The sequence below is a fragment of the Ictidomys tridecemlineatus genome, chromosome 1 (genome assembly GCF_052094955.1).
Source record: "Ictidomys tridecemlineatus isolate mIctTri1 chromosome 1, mIctTri1.hap1, whole genome shotgun sequence".
NCBI lineage: Eukaryota > Metazoa > Chordata > Mammalia > Rodentia > Sciuridae > Ictidomys > Ictidomys tridecemlineatus.
In genome coordinates this window covers 51,002,240-51,019,256 of record NC_135477.1, presented here as the reverse complement: position 1 = coordinate 51,019,256, position 17,017 = coordinate 51,002,240, and the positions used below count along the sequence as shown (strand labels likewise).

The following is a 17,017-nucleotide window of genomic DNA, read 5'->3' as shown; positions in this document are numbered from 1 at the left end:
TGCTTTCCCACAACCCTCTTTCCCTGATGTGGCCGAGGTGATGCCAGAGGAATCTCGAAGCTGCAAGATGGCGGAGCCAAAGACAAAAGGAACCTGGATCCTTGAGTCACTGCACGGAGGAGAGACATCCCCCAAAGCTACCCGACACGGATCAGATTTCCCACGAGGGAGACATGAACCTTGCCTTGCCAAGCCACTGAGATGTCGGGGCTGTGTATCAGAGCCGCTGGGGGGGATTTCTCTGACTGATATAATGGGGTTGAACTTGATGGGATGCTCACAGGGAATGGCTGTGTTTTTTCTCCGTGCCTTTAAACTTGCTCCTACCCAGTCTCCTTTCCCTGCCTCTTGACATCACCTTGGATAGAGTCCCGAGTTTGGGGCCACTGTTGGTTATAAAGAGAATCAGGACCCACTTTCCATCAAAGCCAGTTCAGTTTCAATCTAAGCTTCAATCTCACACCCAATTCTGAACCTCTGTCTTCTCCCCAGTGCAGGACTGACCCCTGAATGAAGCAGGAGTGGTTTTATTTTTCCTTCTATTTTCTTGCCCTCCTGCTTCTGGATCCTCTAGGGCCGGGAAAAGGGAGATGAAGGAATAGGGTCTGGTCCTCTTGTTCCTGTTGCTGATGTCCTTTGTGCCAGGTTCCCAGGGGCCAGTGTTTGGGCAAAACATTTTGTGGGTCCTTTGGAGGTACCAGGTGGTCCATGATGTAGCACCAGGACATCCCTGATGTGGCTGATGTAGAACACAGCTCAGAGTGACCTCCTGCTTGACTGGCCTTCTCTCTTTCTCCCACTAGCGGTATGTCCCAGCCGGTCGCATCTTTTGGCAACAGCTACCAGGAGTGCAGCCTGCTCACCAGCAGGGGCGCTCTGCAAGGTGGGCGCCTGACGGACCTGGGAGGTAACAGGTCTAATCTGATCGTAACTGTCTGTCCGTTTTTAGAGGCCTCACAGAGGGAAGAAAGAAGCTGGAAAATAAATAGGGCTCACAATTCTATGGCCATAGGTTCCCAACACCCAAGCGGAAGGGACCATTTTTGTCACAGGACTGGATTCTTCTAGCATTTACTAACTTGGAGCTTGGCTAAGTGGAGAGGTTGGGGAGAGAAAGAGTAAGGCAATGGGCTGTGGCTTTTATAGATCAGGGGCTCTTTGGGGCATGTCATGCAAGTCCTCTAGGGAAGAGAATGCACGTGTCCACGCAGGGACAGCACCGTCCATGAAATGTCAGGGCACGCCGCATCCCTGTTTCCTGTGAAATCCCAGTTAATTACTTCATCGTATCGTCCCCCCTGAAGTCTGAATTCTCCAGCCTGGACCTGCTTGGGGACCAGCTCCCACCCCTGCCACCTGCTCAGGTTCCTGTGGCAGATCCCACCTGGAGACCTTGCTCTAGCACAAGGTGACAGTCCCTCGGGGCCTTTGCCTCTGTGGCACTCCTGCCGGCAAGGCCCTTTGCTCTGGGTCCTTCCAGGTCTCGCCGTGTGCAGAGCCCAACCTGCTCTCTCTTCTTGGAAAGCCACCTGTGGTAGGTGGAACTTTAAAGATGTCTCCCCTAGAGTCCTGTCCAAGGCTACTCCGTTGGACGTGAATCCAAGTATGCTGTGGAGCGACTTTGCCAATGGAATTAACGTCCCTAATCAGCCTACCTTGGAATCGGGACGTCACCCTGGATTACCTGGTGGGCCCAGTGTAGTCACACGAGCCGTCATCACAGAGGAGGAAGAGTCGGCCAGAGACGCAGGGTGAGGGAAGGCAGCAGCGAGGTGGGCAGATGGAGGGTCAGGGAGACTGGGAGCACAGGAGGACTTGGCCCTGCGTTGCTGCTTTTGAAGTTGGAGGAAGGAGACCTTGAACTAAAGGCTGCAGATGGCCTGCAGACCCGGAGAGGGGTCAGCGGGAAAACCTAAAGGGACCTAAAATCATATTCCCTCCACTGATCCTGCCATGGCATGGGAATGAACTCTGTCCCCAACATGAATGAGCCTGGAAGCAGATTCAGCCCCACAGCTTGAGGGAGGAACGCAGCAGCCCTGAGAACTCCTTGATTCTGCTTGGTGAATCCCAGAGCAGAGACCCAGCTGAACCATGCTGGGCTGGACTTCGGACTTCCAGGATCCGGAGGTAATAAAGGGGTATGGCTGTACCCAGAGAAATCTGGGATAATCCGCACAGTGACAACAGAAAACAAAGCCTCCTTTCTGGTGGATCAAAGAGGGCCACAAAGTCTCTGAGGTCTTCAGGGGTGGGTATGTTTCCCCTCTGTGAATCCTGCTGGTCCGTGACCTCTGTGACCAAGCAGCAGGGGTTCCAGGCCCATCCTTTAAAGTATGGGCCGCTCCCACCTTGGCCTCTTGTACCAGCAGCTGCCACGCCAGGAAGCCCGAGCTAGCTGCGTGGGAGGCCGTGTGGAGAGAGGCGCCTGTCCGTTCCAGTGCCCAGCCTTTGTGCTGAGTCAGTGAAGGCCACAGTCATCATAGAGCAGAGGAGCCCTCCCCACGTCCCTCGTCCAAGTCACCGACCCACAGTAGAGTAACATGTAACAACAACAAGGTTATGGTTCTTAGGTCATAAAAGAGTTGCAAAAAGAAATGGCTGAACCCCCTCCATATGTGTTCTCTCTCCAGGGGACCCTGTCCTTTCAAGCCGGGGCCACTCACTCATGTGCTGCACACACCCGAGTCCAGCAACGGAAGGAACAGTCTGGCGTGACGTGTCAGTGCTGGCTGGCCTATGTCCCCTGCCCCAAGTGTGCACCTGGAAATGCTGCAGGCTAACTTGGCGTCCCCAAGGTGGCATCTGCAAGCTCCCGTCTGCTACCTGGTGATGGCCCTTTGTGTTTGTGCCGATGGCTCAGGGCACGCTGGAACGTCCCCAGGCTCCTGGTGCTGCCAAAGGGAAGCTGTCCCTTGTGTGACCCAGAGAAAGGTCACTTATGGCTCTGGACATACCAAGGACGGCTCTACCTGCCTCCTTATAAGTGAGGGGTGGGACGTCGTCCCCTCTCTTCTCCTCTGGTGCCTCCCCCCTCACCTTCCCATCAGCCACGCCCCATGTCGCAAGGTGGCCGGTCCCGGGTCTCTCCCAGGAAGCAGCGCGGCTCTTTACTGAACTAAGAAATAGATTAAACCAACCCAATGACAAGCCCCCGTCTTCGTGACCATTGGTGCTTTCTTCTTAGGGGGACTGAGGGCAGAGACCACGCCTTAGATGTCCCTGGGTCCCCAGAGTGAGACTGTGCACTATCGAAGGTCAGTCAGCATCTCTGAAAAGAAACTGTGGGTCCAGACACCAGACCCAGAGGCGCTCACCACCTCCCTGAGTCTCTGTGCCTCTGTCAGCAGGGACCTTGGGTTCACACAGGGTCTTGGAGATGGGGAAGGGACCTGAAATCGTATCCCCTCCACTTTCCCGTCACCCCCTCAGCATCTCTGAAGCAGCTCCTGGGAAACCAAGATCCAGAAAGCACAGTCTGGACTCTAGAATTTTATGATGGGAGAACTGAGGCTCAGAGAGGGTCTGTGGCTTGTCCAGGATCACCCAGCTAATATTGGGACTAGAGAGAACCCCATGGTCTGGCTCCTGGCACTTTCTTCTGCGTCCCACTTGGCCAGGCAGAATCACAGAGCCCAAATGTAGAAAGGGCCGGATGATGCTTCTGGAAGCGGGAATCCTTTCTGGAGGCACTGACAAGTAGAACGGCACCCGCTTGCGCTCTCCTGCGAGGGCTCCTCCCTCCTGCCACGCAGCCCGTCTCAGAGTGAGCCTGATAACGGTGTGACGGTGAGTGCTCTAGAATGTTCTAGCATCACGGAGCCCAGACACCTTCCTGTAATATCACACTTGCCTGCCGTGCTCAGTCCTACCCTCCCTGCAGTGGGGAAGCTGGTTCTCCCTGACCAGACGGCTCCCGTTTCCCTGGCTTCATCCCCAGCCTGGTGGCAGGGCAAGGGGTGGTGGGAGCCGGCTCGGGCCAGGGCCAGGCTGCAGGAAGGAGGTGAGTCTTGTCGCTGTGTCTGGTAGGTGTCCCTCCTCTCTGGGGCAGACTTCCTAATCCTGCCCTCTCGTCACACACCGAGGGTAGCATGATGGCAGTGGGTGGCGTCATGGCAGAGGGGGTGCGCCCCAGGCACCGCCGCTGGCCCTCCTTCTATGCCGGTCACCAGGAGCGCTGCAGGATTCCGGAGGTGGTGGCGCCTGCGAGGGACCGTGAACACCCTTTCCTCCTCTTCCCTGGGCAGAGGGGGAGGCCCTTCTCCAGGGCAGCCTCTCCCGACCGTCGGCAGAGCCCGTCACTTGCCCCACTTGTGCTGGCCTGGACCCAGAGGACCCTACGACTGGATGGGGACCAAAGTCCCTGAATTTCATGGCGCCCCTCCCTCCCCAGGCTCCGCAGCAGAGGCCCCCATCTTGCGTGAGAGCTTCGTGTTTAGAAGAGGCAGCTGGGTCCTCAGGACGAGGGCCCTGTGGGGAGACCCTCGGCAGGACCCAGTTCTTGGGTCAGGTGGACGCACTTCTCCAGGGAGCTGCCACCAGGACGAGCGAGCTTTGGAGAGTAACAGAGAGAATGTCCCCTCCACCAAGCCTCACTCGGCCACCTTGCCACCAGCCTCGCCTGGCCTCAGCCACACTGCGCTCCTGCGGTGCCCAGGACCCTCTGTCCTCTGTCCTGCCTCCTGCCTGTTTGTTTAGGGAACACCTCTGGGGAGCAGAGATCCCCGGCTGGAAGGAGGGACTGAGGGGCTGTGGGTTCCCAGGGCGGAGGCAGCGGGGTTCCCCGCAGCCCCAGCAGCCCCCGCTTTAACCACGTCCTTCTTTCCTGGGGCCGAACTGGTCCTGCTTCTTCTCGTGGTGCTGGAGGTTGAACCAGGGGGTGCTCTACACTGAGCTACATTTTTTATTTTGAGACAGTGTCTCATTAAGTTGCCCAGCAGGCCTAGATCTTACCATCCTCCTGCCTCAGCCTCCCGAGTCACTGGGGTTCTAGGTGAGGCCACCACGCCCTGAGAGCCTAGTCTGGTTGTAACAGGCCCTGAGTAAGGAACAGGGGACCAGACACAGGCCCCCCCAGGCCAGCTATGACCCACCAGTGTAGACCGGGTTCCAACCCTTCTTCCTGAGAAGCCGCTCTCCATAATTCAGCCCAAGCTTAGCTCTTGCCCTGACCAAGCCCAACTCCCCTATTTCACTCATCTTCTCTGGACTCCCCTTCCATGTCAAGACCCAGCCCTTTCTGTCTGACGCAAGGGAACCTAACCCAACTTAAAGAGAAGTGATGGCATCCGTGCAGCCAGGGGGTCAAAATGTCCTTCTGTGCACAAAGGGCTGGCCACCAGCCAGTGGCCACCCAGCTCCTGCGGCCTCCCACGGGGCTCACCCTGCCTCTGAGGGAGTCGGGGCACAGGTGTGGAAAGCCCTTTCACATTCACACGCACAGCACCCGCCCTGGCCTCCTCCTCCAGCCAGGGTGTCAAGGGCCAGAAAGGTCGGAGCAGAGGGTGCGTGAGTTGCCCTCTCAGCCTCCACCCGGCTGAAGGAGACAGAGCCTTCAGGGTTAGGGTCAGGGTTAGGGTCAGGGTTAGGGTCAGGGTTAGGGTTAGGGTCAGGGTTAGGGTTAGGGTCAGGGTTAGGGTCAGGGTCAGAGTCAGGGTCAGGGTTAGGGTCAGGGTCAGGGTCAGGGTCAGGGTTAGGGTCAGGGTTAGGGTCAGGGTCAGGGTCAGGGTCAGGGTTAGGGTCAGGGTTAGGGTTAGGGTTAGAGTCAGGGTTAGGGTCAGGGTTAGGGTTAGGGTTAGGGTTAGAGTCAGGGTTAGGGTCAGGGTCAGGGTCAGGGTCAGGGTTAGGGTTAGGGTCAGGGTTAGGGTCAGGGTTAGGGTCAGGGTTAGAGTCAGGGTTAGGGTTAGGGTTAAGGTTAGAGTCAGGGTTAGGGTTAGAGTCAGGGTTAGGGTCAGGGTTAGGGTTAGGGTTAGGGTTAGAGTCAGGGTTAGGGTCAGGGTCAGGGTCAGGGTCAGGGTTAGGGTTAAGGTTAGAGTCAGGGTTAGGGTTAGAGTCAGGGTTAGGGTCAGGGTTAGGGTTAGGGTTAGGGTTAGAGTCAGGGTTAGGGTCAGGGTCAGGGTCAGGGTCAGGGTTAGGGTTAGGGTCAGGGTTAGGGTCAGGGTTAGGGTCAGGGTTAGAGTCAGGGTTAGGGTTAGGGTTAAGGTTAGAGTCAGGGTTAGGGTTAGAGTCAGGGTTAGGGTTAGAGTCAGGGTTAGGGTTAGGGTCAGGGTTAGGGTCAGGGTGAGGGTTAGGGTTAGGGTCAGGGTCAGGGTTAGGGTTAGGGTCAGGGTCAGGGTCAGGGTTAGGGTTAGGGTTAGAGTCAGGGTTAGGGTTAGGGTCAGGGTTAGGGTCAGGGTGAGGGTTAGGGTTAGGGTCAGGGTCAGGGTTAGGGTTAGGGTCAGGGTCAGGGTCAGGGTTAGGGTTAGGGTTAGGGTCAGGGTCAGGGTCAGGGTTAGAGTCAGGGTCAGGGTTAGGGTCAGGGTTAGGGTTAGGGTTAAGGTTAGAGTCAGGGTTAGGGTTAGGGTCAGGGTTAGGGTTAGGATCAGGGTTAGGGTCAGGGTGAGGGTTAGGGTTAGGGTCAGGGTCAGGGTTAGGGTTAGGGTCAGGGTCAGGGTCAGGGTTAGGGTTAGGGTCAGGGTCAGGGTCAGGGTTAGAGTCAGGGTCAGGGTTAGGGTCAGGGTTAGGGTTAGGGTCAGGGTTAGGGTCAGGGTGAGGATTAGGGTTAGTGTCAGGGTCAGGGTTAGGGTTAGGGTCAGGGTCAGGGTGAGGGTCAGGGTTAGGGTCAGGGTTAGGGTCAGGGTGAGGGTCAGGGTTAGGGTCAGGGTTAGGCTTAGGGTTAGGGTTAGAGTCAGGGTTAGGGTTAGGGTTAGGCAGCTCCACAGCAAGTTAGGGACCCACTGGAGCAGAGCCTTAGGAACAACCACAGAACCCCAGAGAGACCCAGAGGAGGGAGACACAAGTCGAAAAGGACAGACGGGTGGGGTAGAGACAGGTGAGGGGGAGGCACCAGAGAAGAAGCTGGACGGGCCAGGACAGGCAGGGCTGTGGCCGTGACCACAGGAGTTCAGCTGTGGGACCCCGTGTTGCACCGTGGCCTTGGGCAGGTGCCTGGGCTTCTCTGGTTCTCAGACCTCTCCCGGCTTGGAAGAGGAGGCCCTGCTCCTACCTGGCGACCAGGGATGGTGAGAGACAAGGAGCGCCCCAGGTGGTGCGGGCCTCCATGGCAGGGCCATCTCCAGGGCACCAGGGAAGCCAAAGAGAGGTGGGGAAGGCGGAAGGTGGAGGAGCTTGCTAATGCCCGACTCTGCCTTCCTTTGAAAGGGGCAGACATTATGCTGCTTGCCACCTGCTGCCTCGATTCACATTTATGATCAGGGTGTGTGTGTGAGTGTGTGTGTGTACGTGTGTGCATGTGTGTGTGTGTGTGTGTGTGTGTACGTGTGTGTACGTGTGCCAAAGCAACTGCTAGAGAAAACAGCTGCAGACAAAGGTGACCGCCTTGAGCCAGCTGCACCTTGGGCCCTGGGTGGTGGCGCACAGTAGGTCCACACACGCCTTGCTGAGATTTAATCAGTGCTTGCTGGCGTCGGTGACAGTGAGCCTCCTGGACTTTGGGAGGAGGCCTGTAAAGCCAGGGAACTTGCTAGCCAGGAAGCGATACTGGGATGAGGGTTTTCTGGTCCCCTGAGTCCCCTTGCGTCAGTCTTTTCATGGAATCTGATGGATTGAACTCCGTTTAACTGATGAGGGGACAGAGACTCCCACAAGGGGTTGGGGAAGAGCTGGGACCAGGTCAGAGCCTTCCTGACTCCAATGCCTGTAAGACCCCCTTCTTCCCTTGACGCCTGCCCCGGGCACAGGGACGCCTCGAGTGTCCACTGATGCTGCAGATGGTCGTTGGTATCTTGGGTGAGGGTGGCTGTGGGCCGTCGGCGTTGCCAGGGAAACCACCCCTCCTCACACCTGCTCTGCAGTTCCCTGCTTCCCCAGCACTGGGCCGCTGCTGAGCTGGGCCACTCTGAGCCAGCCCCTGCCCTCTCTGGGCCTTTGTCTTTTCACCTGCAAGCGAGCAGGGTGCCAAAGACAATGACAGATGGAGACAGCTGGCGCCTCGTAAGCACTCCAGAAGTGTTGCTTTATAAAAGCTCCAGGCTCTTCCCTGGCGCAGGGGTGAGACCCCGGGCAGCAACTCGTCCACCACACGGCTCCCAAGGCCCTGAGCCACCTGGGAAAGAGCTCCTATCCTCTGTGCTCCGCCGAGCATACCTGCCGCTTCTGCCTCCTGAACTGCACATCTGAAGGCCTCCCGGAGCCCGAGGGGCATCCTGTCCACCTTCCAATTCATAGTGAGCCCCACCCGCATGGGCAGAGAGGGGATCCTGCAGGGAAGGCCCCCCTCCGCGTCTCACCCAGGGAATATCTGTCTTCCTTTGCTGGGAGGTCCGGATCCTGCCCCCAGGACTCAGTTTCCCCATCTGCAAAACATTGCGGGTTTAACCCTTCCAACCCTCCCTTCCACGTGTCCCTGGGCTCTTCTGGAACCCCGTGGAGCTCGAGGCTGTGCACGCACAGGGGTGCAGCCTGCATTCCCTGGCCCTTCCCTTCCACTGGGGCTGGGCTGAGTTGATCTCACTCTCTACCAGGTGCGACCCACCTCCACTGCCCACACAAAGGGTGGGGCCAGGAGGCCAGGGTTTGAGCTGACCCCCGCCCATGCAGGCTGGCTTGGCTTCTGGACTCTGAGCCTCACTTCCTCATCTGTAAAAGGGGTTCTGCCAGCTCACGGGGATCAGGCCAGGGAATGGGTAAAGCTCATGGGAGAAACAGCAGGTTATTACCAGGTCATTGCGGGAGGTGGGGGCCAGACCTGCCTCACCTGGATTCGGCAGCTGGTCGCCACCCTGCAAGCTCTACGTGTAAAATGGGGAATAATCACGAGTGATCTGGAGGTTGGTGGGGTGGGAAAGTGGGGTGCTCAGTGCGTGGGGACTAGGGCAGGAACTAACCCTGTGCTTCCCTGTGCCAGCCCCAGGCCTCAGTCCCCAAAGTCCCCTTCACCCTCCACCTCCTCTACCCCCTGGCCAACCCTCCCGCCTGCTTGCCTACAGGCAAGACATTATCCATAGGGTAAGCATTTATGGAGTGCCTGCTGGGTACGAGGCCCTGCAGGCAGCAGTCAGGGAGGCCCCTTAGGGGCCCCCCACTGTTAATTGATTAATAACGACATATTGGCCAGGGAGGCCCTGCCCTCTTGGATTGGCCCATCTGGCTCAGACCTGACTGGAGTGGCCCACACTGATGGCCGAGTGAGCACTCGGTGATGGGGACTTGGACACACTGCTCAGGTCCAGCCGCCTCAGCACAGAGGGACTTACCCAACATCACCCATGGAGCTTGAGTCATCTGGCTCCCAGCCCAGGGCCCTTCCTACAGCTGTCCCAGCAGGCACCCTCAACCTCTGGGTCTGCAGCCCCCAGCCCCTGCTAGCCTCTGAAATGACCCCCATCTAGCCTCTGAAAGCGTCCATCAAATACAGGTCCATCCCAGAGCACCCCAGACCCAGTGGACGCACCCCCTTCGGAATCCCCCACTGTCCATTGATTAATAACGACATATTTGAGATGATGGCGTAAATTAATTTTTGAATCGCACCATTAGTGAGTAATTAATTTCTTTGCTCTGGGAAATGAAGATATCCCTGATGAGCACGTTATCTTCATCTATAAAAGAGGAGAAGCGCTGAACAGCCAACTCTATTAATGCAAACATTGATCATCCCCCCACTGCTCCCTCTTTTGTGTGAGGATATTTCCTCCTTTCCAGTCCCCCATTTTTTCCCCCCAGGGAGGGCAGCATCTATTTTCTCAAGGACAGGAAGGGGCCCTTGTTGAGGAGGAAGCTGCTCTTAATACCTTGGGTGGGAATCAGAAGATCGTGTGTGCTTACCACAGCCACATAGTGTCCTTATTGGATGCTGTTAGGGATGCGGTTGCTGTGGAAACCCAGGATCTCAACCTGCCGGGTTTGGATGCCAAACCTGGGACACACATTCTTCTGCCAGTAGCCGGAGGCCCGAGAGTGATGGGAGGAGAGGGCCAAGCTCAGAGGTCATGATGCGGACTCCCCTCCCACCCCTCTGTGGGATGGTGGCCGCTTCCTTTAGAAAGTCCTCCAGGATTAGCGCTTCTCCCTGTTTCGCCCACCGCCCCCGTGGCTGCTCCACTTCCCGGCTGGCCTGACACTAGCCCCCTTACCAACCTTGTCTCCTGTCTAACTTGCCTATGCATGTGACTTGGGCAGTCACTTAGCCTTTCTGTGTCCTGTTTTCCTCATCTCCAATAGGGAGGATCATAGTCCTTTTTTAGGCAGATTATGAGAATTTAACGAGATTATCAATGGAAAGTGCTTGGCAAGGTGTCCGGCCCGGGGGAGGGCTTGTCAATGAGAGAGGGGAGCACTTGGCACGTTGGGGAATGGCAGCAAGGGCTGTGGTCTGCTCTGATTTGGATCTGTGGCCTGCCCGCTCTGTCCCCGGGCATGTCACAATGCCTCTGATCCTTGGTCTATATTTTACATGGGGAGGACACTGTAGGGTGGCTATTCCTCCCAGCTTGCCTGCGGACGGCCCTGCTCAGGCCTGTATTTTCAGCCTACTTACCAACCACTCAGTAGACACTTGTTGGATGCTTGTTACCCCCAAGAGGGCCCGGGTGCTGGGTTCAGGAAAGGTCCCGGGCTCTCTGTCTCTTGCTGCGAGGTTGCTGCACCCCCCGGCTGGGGCGGGCTTGGAGGACCTCATTAGCTCAGATTCCAAGTCCCTGGGGCAACCTCGTGCAGGCCTCTGCTCTGAGGTCAGAGACCAAGGGGCAAAAGGAGACACGGAGGCTGCCTGCCCCCTGCCTAGCTCCCAACACCACTGCTGGTGGGACTCTGGGGCCCCTCTGACCCGGCTCAACCCCAATTAGTGCCCCGGGAGAGAGCCTGGCTGTGGCCTCCAGGCCCCGGCTTCCTGGGGCCTCTGCCCAGCCCGTCCTATTCACAGTCTGGCATCAGGCCTGACCCAGAGGGCCTGGCTGGGCTGAGTCCCTGCTCTCCCCCCAGCTCATTAGTGCTTTGTGGAGCCCAGATGTTCAGATGTGTGCCGGCCCCATGACAGCCCATCACATGGCTGCTTAGGAATGGGCGCCTCTTGGGGCTTCCAAGAAGCCTTTGATGATCAGAGGGCCACATGCCTGTATCTGGGACCTCGGGCTCCCCATCTATAAAATGGGTAAAATAATCCCTACTCAGCTTGTTGTGGGATCTAACTCAGCGTCTGAGAAAGGGCCTCATGAACGCTAGCATGGCGTGTACCCGGCCAGAAACGGGTCCCACAGAGTGAAGCCACGAAGCCGCGTCTGAAACTGGGCTGGTTTCCTTTTCGTCCCTTGGCTTCGGTCAAGTTTCCATGGAAACAGCAGAAGTACCCAATCACACGTGTGGGTAGGGTCCACGACGCTCAGGGCTGAGCAAGCTTCAGAGGTTGTCCTGGTTCTGCTCCTGGCCTGCAGGGGGACGTTGGCCCCGGAGCCTTGGTTTCCCTGGCTGTTGCAAGTCCTGCCGGCCCTGCTCTGCCTGTCCCGCGGCTTCCTGTGAGTGGCTGGGGAGGACGAGCTTGCTCGTTGCTTGGCAGATACAAGTGAGGGGTACAGAGAGGTCCTCCTGGGCTGGAAATCCAGCAAGCTTTGCTCTCCCCTGGCTCCAAGGGCCCTGGCCAATTTCCCCCCACCTTTCTGTGCCTCAGTTTCCTCTTGGGGCAAATGGCATTATGATATCTATCCTATAAGCCACGAGGATTAGCAGCGTCTGGCTCAGAGTCAGGGCTAGGCCAGTGGTTGCTATGGCTGTTAGTCTGTTTTTCACAGTGACAGGATTAAAATATTATCCAAATGAAGGACCTTGTTTGAATTTCTCCTACAGTAGCTGTGCTTTGGGGCCGACTTGGGTTTGGAGCCCTGGTGGGAAGCACAGAACTCCTGGGTCCTAACTAGACCTGACCTTTGTTACCTGGCCCTTAAGTAACATCCCGATTTCCTGCCTCCTTGGCCCCAGCTGAAGGGAAAGGTGTTAAAGGTCAAAGTCGTGAGTCCAGGGAGAGAAGCATGTGGAGGACATTGCAGCTGGCCCTTCCCCATCTTCCCTGGGGAACTGGAAAGTAGACAATGAGCCAGGGGCCACCTACGCACAGTCACTGACTATTTCATTGTCATTGGCGCTCTGAAGGGGGTGGTTCCCCAGGGGTCCTGGGGTCCTGGGAATCCCCCCAGGGGACATGTTCAGCTTTGAGCCCAGAGCTCTGGAGGTTTTCAGCCCCTCTCAACCCCTACCGCTGGGCCCAGGTGGATGGGGGGTGGTGACCTGTGGTTTCAGAGGTGTGAGTGCAGAGACTGGAAGTAACCCAGGCAGTCACAAGGGGATTAAGGCTTGGCGGGGGCTCCTGAGGGCACGGCACTGAAGCCGGATGGGTGGGGACTGGTCAAGAGGGGTCACAGAATCAGAGAATCTCAGCGTCTGCTCCCTGGCCGAGTCACCCTCGCGGAAGCACAGAGCCCTGGAGCTGGGAAGCTGGCACCAGGCTAGCAGGACAAGGCCCAGGGGGAAGCATGGCCCAGACGCCCAGAGCAGCGTGGCATAGAGGCCTGGCTGAGGCTGCGGGGTGCGGAGAGCCCGGGCTCCTGGGGTCGGCCTCCCAGTGCTGCTTAGGAAGGTCTGCGCTGACCGATGAGCGTGGTGGGGTGCACCGGTGCGGCTGAGGTCTCCCCCTGCACTGGGCTCCCTGCAGGTGGCTTGTAGTCCAGTTCAAGGAGAAGGCAGGGCCGAGACACCAGGAGCCGCTGCTGTGGCCAGTCGCTGCCGCTGCCCACCCGTCCCCCCGTGGCCAGGGTCATACCCAGCCTGGAGGAGCGAGTGCTATGCGGCTGGGAGCCCAACTCTGCACCGCCACTTGGGTGAAGGGCCACTTCACCGCCCTTCTGGGGAGGACAAGATCTGCTGTCACCGAGACCTACCAGGGAGAGCCCAGCAGTCAGGACTGAGGCCTGCAGGGGCCTCTGACACCCTCCAGGGACTGGTTTTGGGTGGCTGTCCACCTTGATTGAGAGAGTGAGCCTTTTGCTAGAAATCCGGGGACTTGGAATAGGCACTAAGCCATTCCCAACTCCAAATGGGAGACGAGTGACGAGAGTATTCAGTTGTCACCTTTCTGCGGCATGTACTTGGGGTGGAGGTGGCACATTGTAGGAGCCAAGAGGTGCCGGTCCTCCATAGCCCCAGACGTCCCCTTAGCATGTGTCCTTTCCCGGGGACTCCTGCAGGGAAAGCCTTTGAGGTGCTGAAGGGTGGGCAGAAGGGACGTGAGGAACGTAGGAATGGGGCTCACGGTGGCCCTGTTCCTTCTGCCTAGTTTCTTTTCTGGAAAGTCTTTGTGCAGATTGGAGGGGTGGGGTCCTGCGAGGTTTGGGAGGTCAGCTACTGGTTTACATTCCACCAAGGTGTCCTGCTGGTTCCCAGAGAATAACTCATGATGTTAAGATCTAAAGAATTCTCGCCATTTCTAGGCCAATAGAGACACCATATGAAGGATATGTCTTAGGATGGCGTATGCTGCCCTCTTTTTTAGTTTTATTCTTTTTGATTATAGATGGACACAACATCTCTATTTTATTTATTTTTATGTGGTGCTGAGGATCGAACCCAGGGCCTCACGTGTGATAGGCGAGTGCTCCACCACTGAGCCCCAGCCCCACCCCTGTGGCTCTCCTTTATAGTGGAAGAAATTTGGAATTCACAGCCCAGAGCCCCAGCTCCGACTGGACTCTGAGTAACGGCTGTTTGTATAATCACTGCCATGTCCAGGTAGGACAGAGACTCGGTAAGTCACCTCCTTTCTGTACTCGAGTGTCTTTTGGATCATAATGACAACAAGCCTTTTTTTTTTTTTTTAAATGTGTATCTTTTAAACAAGAAACTGGAGAGAATTCTATCAAAACAACTCCTGGAGACGGACTCTATAGCAACAGAAGGAAAAGGCGACCTTCAGCAAGCCAGGAAGAGGGGTGCAGGAGACGCCTTCTCAAGGCGAGTGCAAACCCTCCCCACCGGATCGAAACAAAGAGCATCTGTAAGGAAGCCCAGGGCCTTGTGAAAGAGAAGACTGTGCCCTTTACAGAGGACAACTGTGCGGCTGACGAGCTGGAGGCAGGCCTCAGGATTCATCCTGAGGCCGACGCATATTGCAACAGGAGGCACGGTCTTCTTGAGGAAAACAGAATCTCACACTTGAACCCAAATCCGAGCCGTGCCAGAGATCACTGAAAACGGCCCAAAGCTGGCTTCCCGCTGTTCTCCAAGGACACTCATCTTCTGCCACAAAGGTCAGCTCTGTGATGTGCCAAGTGAACAAGGCCAAGGCGCTCCATGCTTCTGATGGGAGTGGACGGTGTGACACTTGCAGGCACTTAGAAGGTGAGCTCACGGCCTTGGCTGCAAACTGGATGCTTTAGGTTTCTGTGGGTGCACAGAACCCAAAAAGGACCGGAGGGAGGTCGTCAGAAGAGATCAACAGATTACTGAAGTCTTTGGATTTAGAAGAGGAAGTTGATACTGCTCACGCATTTGACCTGGGTCTTGGAGAGAAGGAGAGAAAGAAAAAATGAACTTCTCCTGAATTGAACTTGAGCTCCAAGACAGAAGGGCAGGGTTTGACTGGACACCTGGATGAGGTGAGTCTGGAAAAACAAAATTAAAAATCCCTGTGTCAGGGAAGCCCAGGGAAGATCAGGGGGGAGTGCAAACTCTGATGGCTTCCGTGCCCTTGAAGGACGCCCTTGAGAAGAGGGAGCTGTGTGCTGGTGAGGAGCACCTAAGGTGGTCTGGAATGTTCTTGGAGACCTGTTGGAGATCCAGGGAGACGTCCTCTCGTTGGATGGACATCAGTCCGATGAGAGCAACATCTGGCCGAGGAGCCGCTGACCAAGCAGCTGCTGGCCTTGGATGCTCAGGACCTGCAGGGAGAAGAGAAGCGTAAGGCTGCCAGGAACAGGCCGTGATGCTCCCCAGAACACCCCAGCCACCTCCCCCTGAAGCTGCAGGAGTGGGGGACAAAGTACCCCCCATCTTGCTTATCTTGTGCTTTACATACTGCTGTGTGTTTATAAGGAGCTTCCAGTCTGTGGAGCCTGAATGTGATTTACACGTGCATATTTCAGTCTCAGGATTTACGATGTAAGCAAATTATATTCAGTATCTCTGCGGCTCCTGATGTTGCAAAACAAATGTCATTATAGCACTTAGACTTTTCCATTTGGCTCATTAAAAAAAAAAAAGGAAGTCCTCCTGCTCTGCTTAGCTGTAGGACCTTGGACACTCAACCGAGTCACTCAGCTTGCCTGTGACTCCGTTTCTTCATCTGCAAAGTGGGGTTCATGCTCAGGATATCCCAGGATGACCGTGACTCTGAGAGGCAGTGATGTGAGTAAGATGCCCAGCATGTGGCCTGCCCAGAGCACCTGCCAAATGGACCACAGTAGCTCTCTCTCATCCTTACAGAAGTCTGGGAGGATTTCAGCAGTCGCTGACAGAACACCTGGATCCATGTTTGCCACAGAAAGGTCAAAATCTGTTGGTTTCAATCCTTTTGGTTTGGAAGACAAACCAGGCTTGGAGCTCAAGGAGACCTGAGTAGGAAGGAGGAAGGGGCGGGTTGTAGGTTCCACGTGGGGAGGACTGGGCTTGTGAGGCTATTTCCTGGCCTGCTCGGGTCTCTTCCCGGGAGCCATGCCCAGATTTGAGGAGCAGAGTGTGATAACAGGAGAGGACCCTAACCAAGAAAGGAGGCCACCACTTCCACCCGTGACAGGACCACTGAGACTTGACTTCCGTCCTTCAACCCACACACAGAGAGCCACACAAATACACGGAACCACGGTTTTCAGGTATTGAACAGTAGGCAGCTTCTGGCTGTGAGTCTCAAGAGAAGGGACACCAATCAGCAGAACCTGTGGTCAGCCTGGCGTGGAGGCGCTACTCAGACAGCATCACAGGGATGAAGTTAGTGGACGCTCCACTGAGGTGATGGGTTATTATTTGAGGAGACTGAGGACGATGGAACTTGTGGACAGAGAGCTGGAGGAGAGAGGCAGCGTGTGAGCAGAGAACTCACGCTGTGAAAGTCCCACGGGAACCCCAGACCTGTTTCTGAATCCCGAGATGTGCAGGGAAAGCAAGAAGGGCCCGCGAGCGACGAGCTGGGCAGCCCCCAGAGGTTCCTCAGGTATGGAAGGGATCAAGTGCTGGTCAGTCAGACTGGAGGGTCCTCGGGAGGGCCGTGCATCGGGAAGAGGCCTAAGCAAGCTCAGAGCGAGCGGAACTCTGAACCGCCTTAACCAAACTGTAGAACAAGCCTGAAAGGATCCAACTACGCTGTGAGCAGCCTAACTGCACAATAAAATCTAGTTTAATGGTTTCTTAAGGCCACAAGATGGAGCCTTCCACACACGGCCACAGTTTGGACAAGTGTCCCCCAAGGCCCATCTGTGAAAGTTTGGTTGAAGGCTGTGGTGCTGCTGGGTGGGGGGACCTTGAAGAAGTAGAGCCTCGTAGGAAGAAGCCAGGTGAATGGAGAGTGTGATCTTGAAGGGCATATTGGGAACCGAGAGCCCCTTCTTCTCTCTTTCTAGCTTCCATGAAACTAGGAACTTCCTCCATCACGTGCTCCCGCCATGCTGTGGTGCCTGGCCACAGGCCCAAAGTCAACAGGGCCAAGTGACCGTGGAGGGAAACCTCTGAAACCACAAGCCCAAACAAACCTTTCCTCCTTATAAGTTGATTCAGCTCAGGTATTTTGTTATCATGACAGAAAGTTGACGAACACAAATATGAAACTTACAATGTCCAGCATTCAACAAAAAAATTGCTTGACGTGGATATGGAAATATTCCCA

The 17,017-nt window shown here is 56.3% G+C and overlaps 1 pseudogene; it reads left to right on the top strand.

Annotated features, from left to right (window-relative positions):
* Nucleotides 1-807: 807 nt before the first annotated feature.
* LOC144366932 (BAG family molecular chaperone regulator 5-like) lies at nt 808-15,125 on the top strand (annotated as a pseudogene).
* The last annotated feature ends 1,892 nt before the right edge of the window (nt 15,126-17,017 follow it).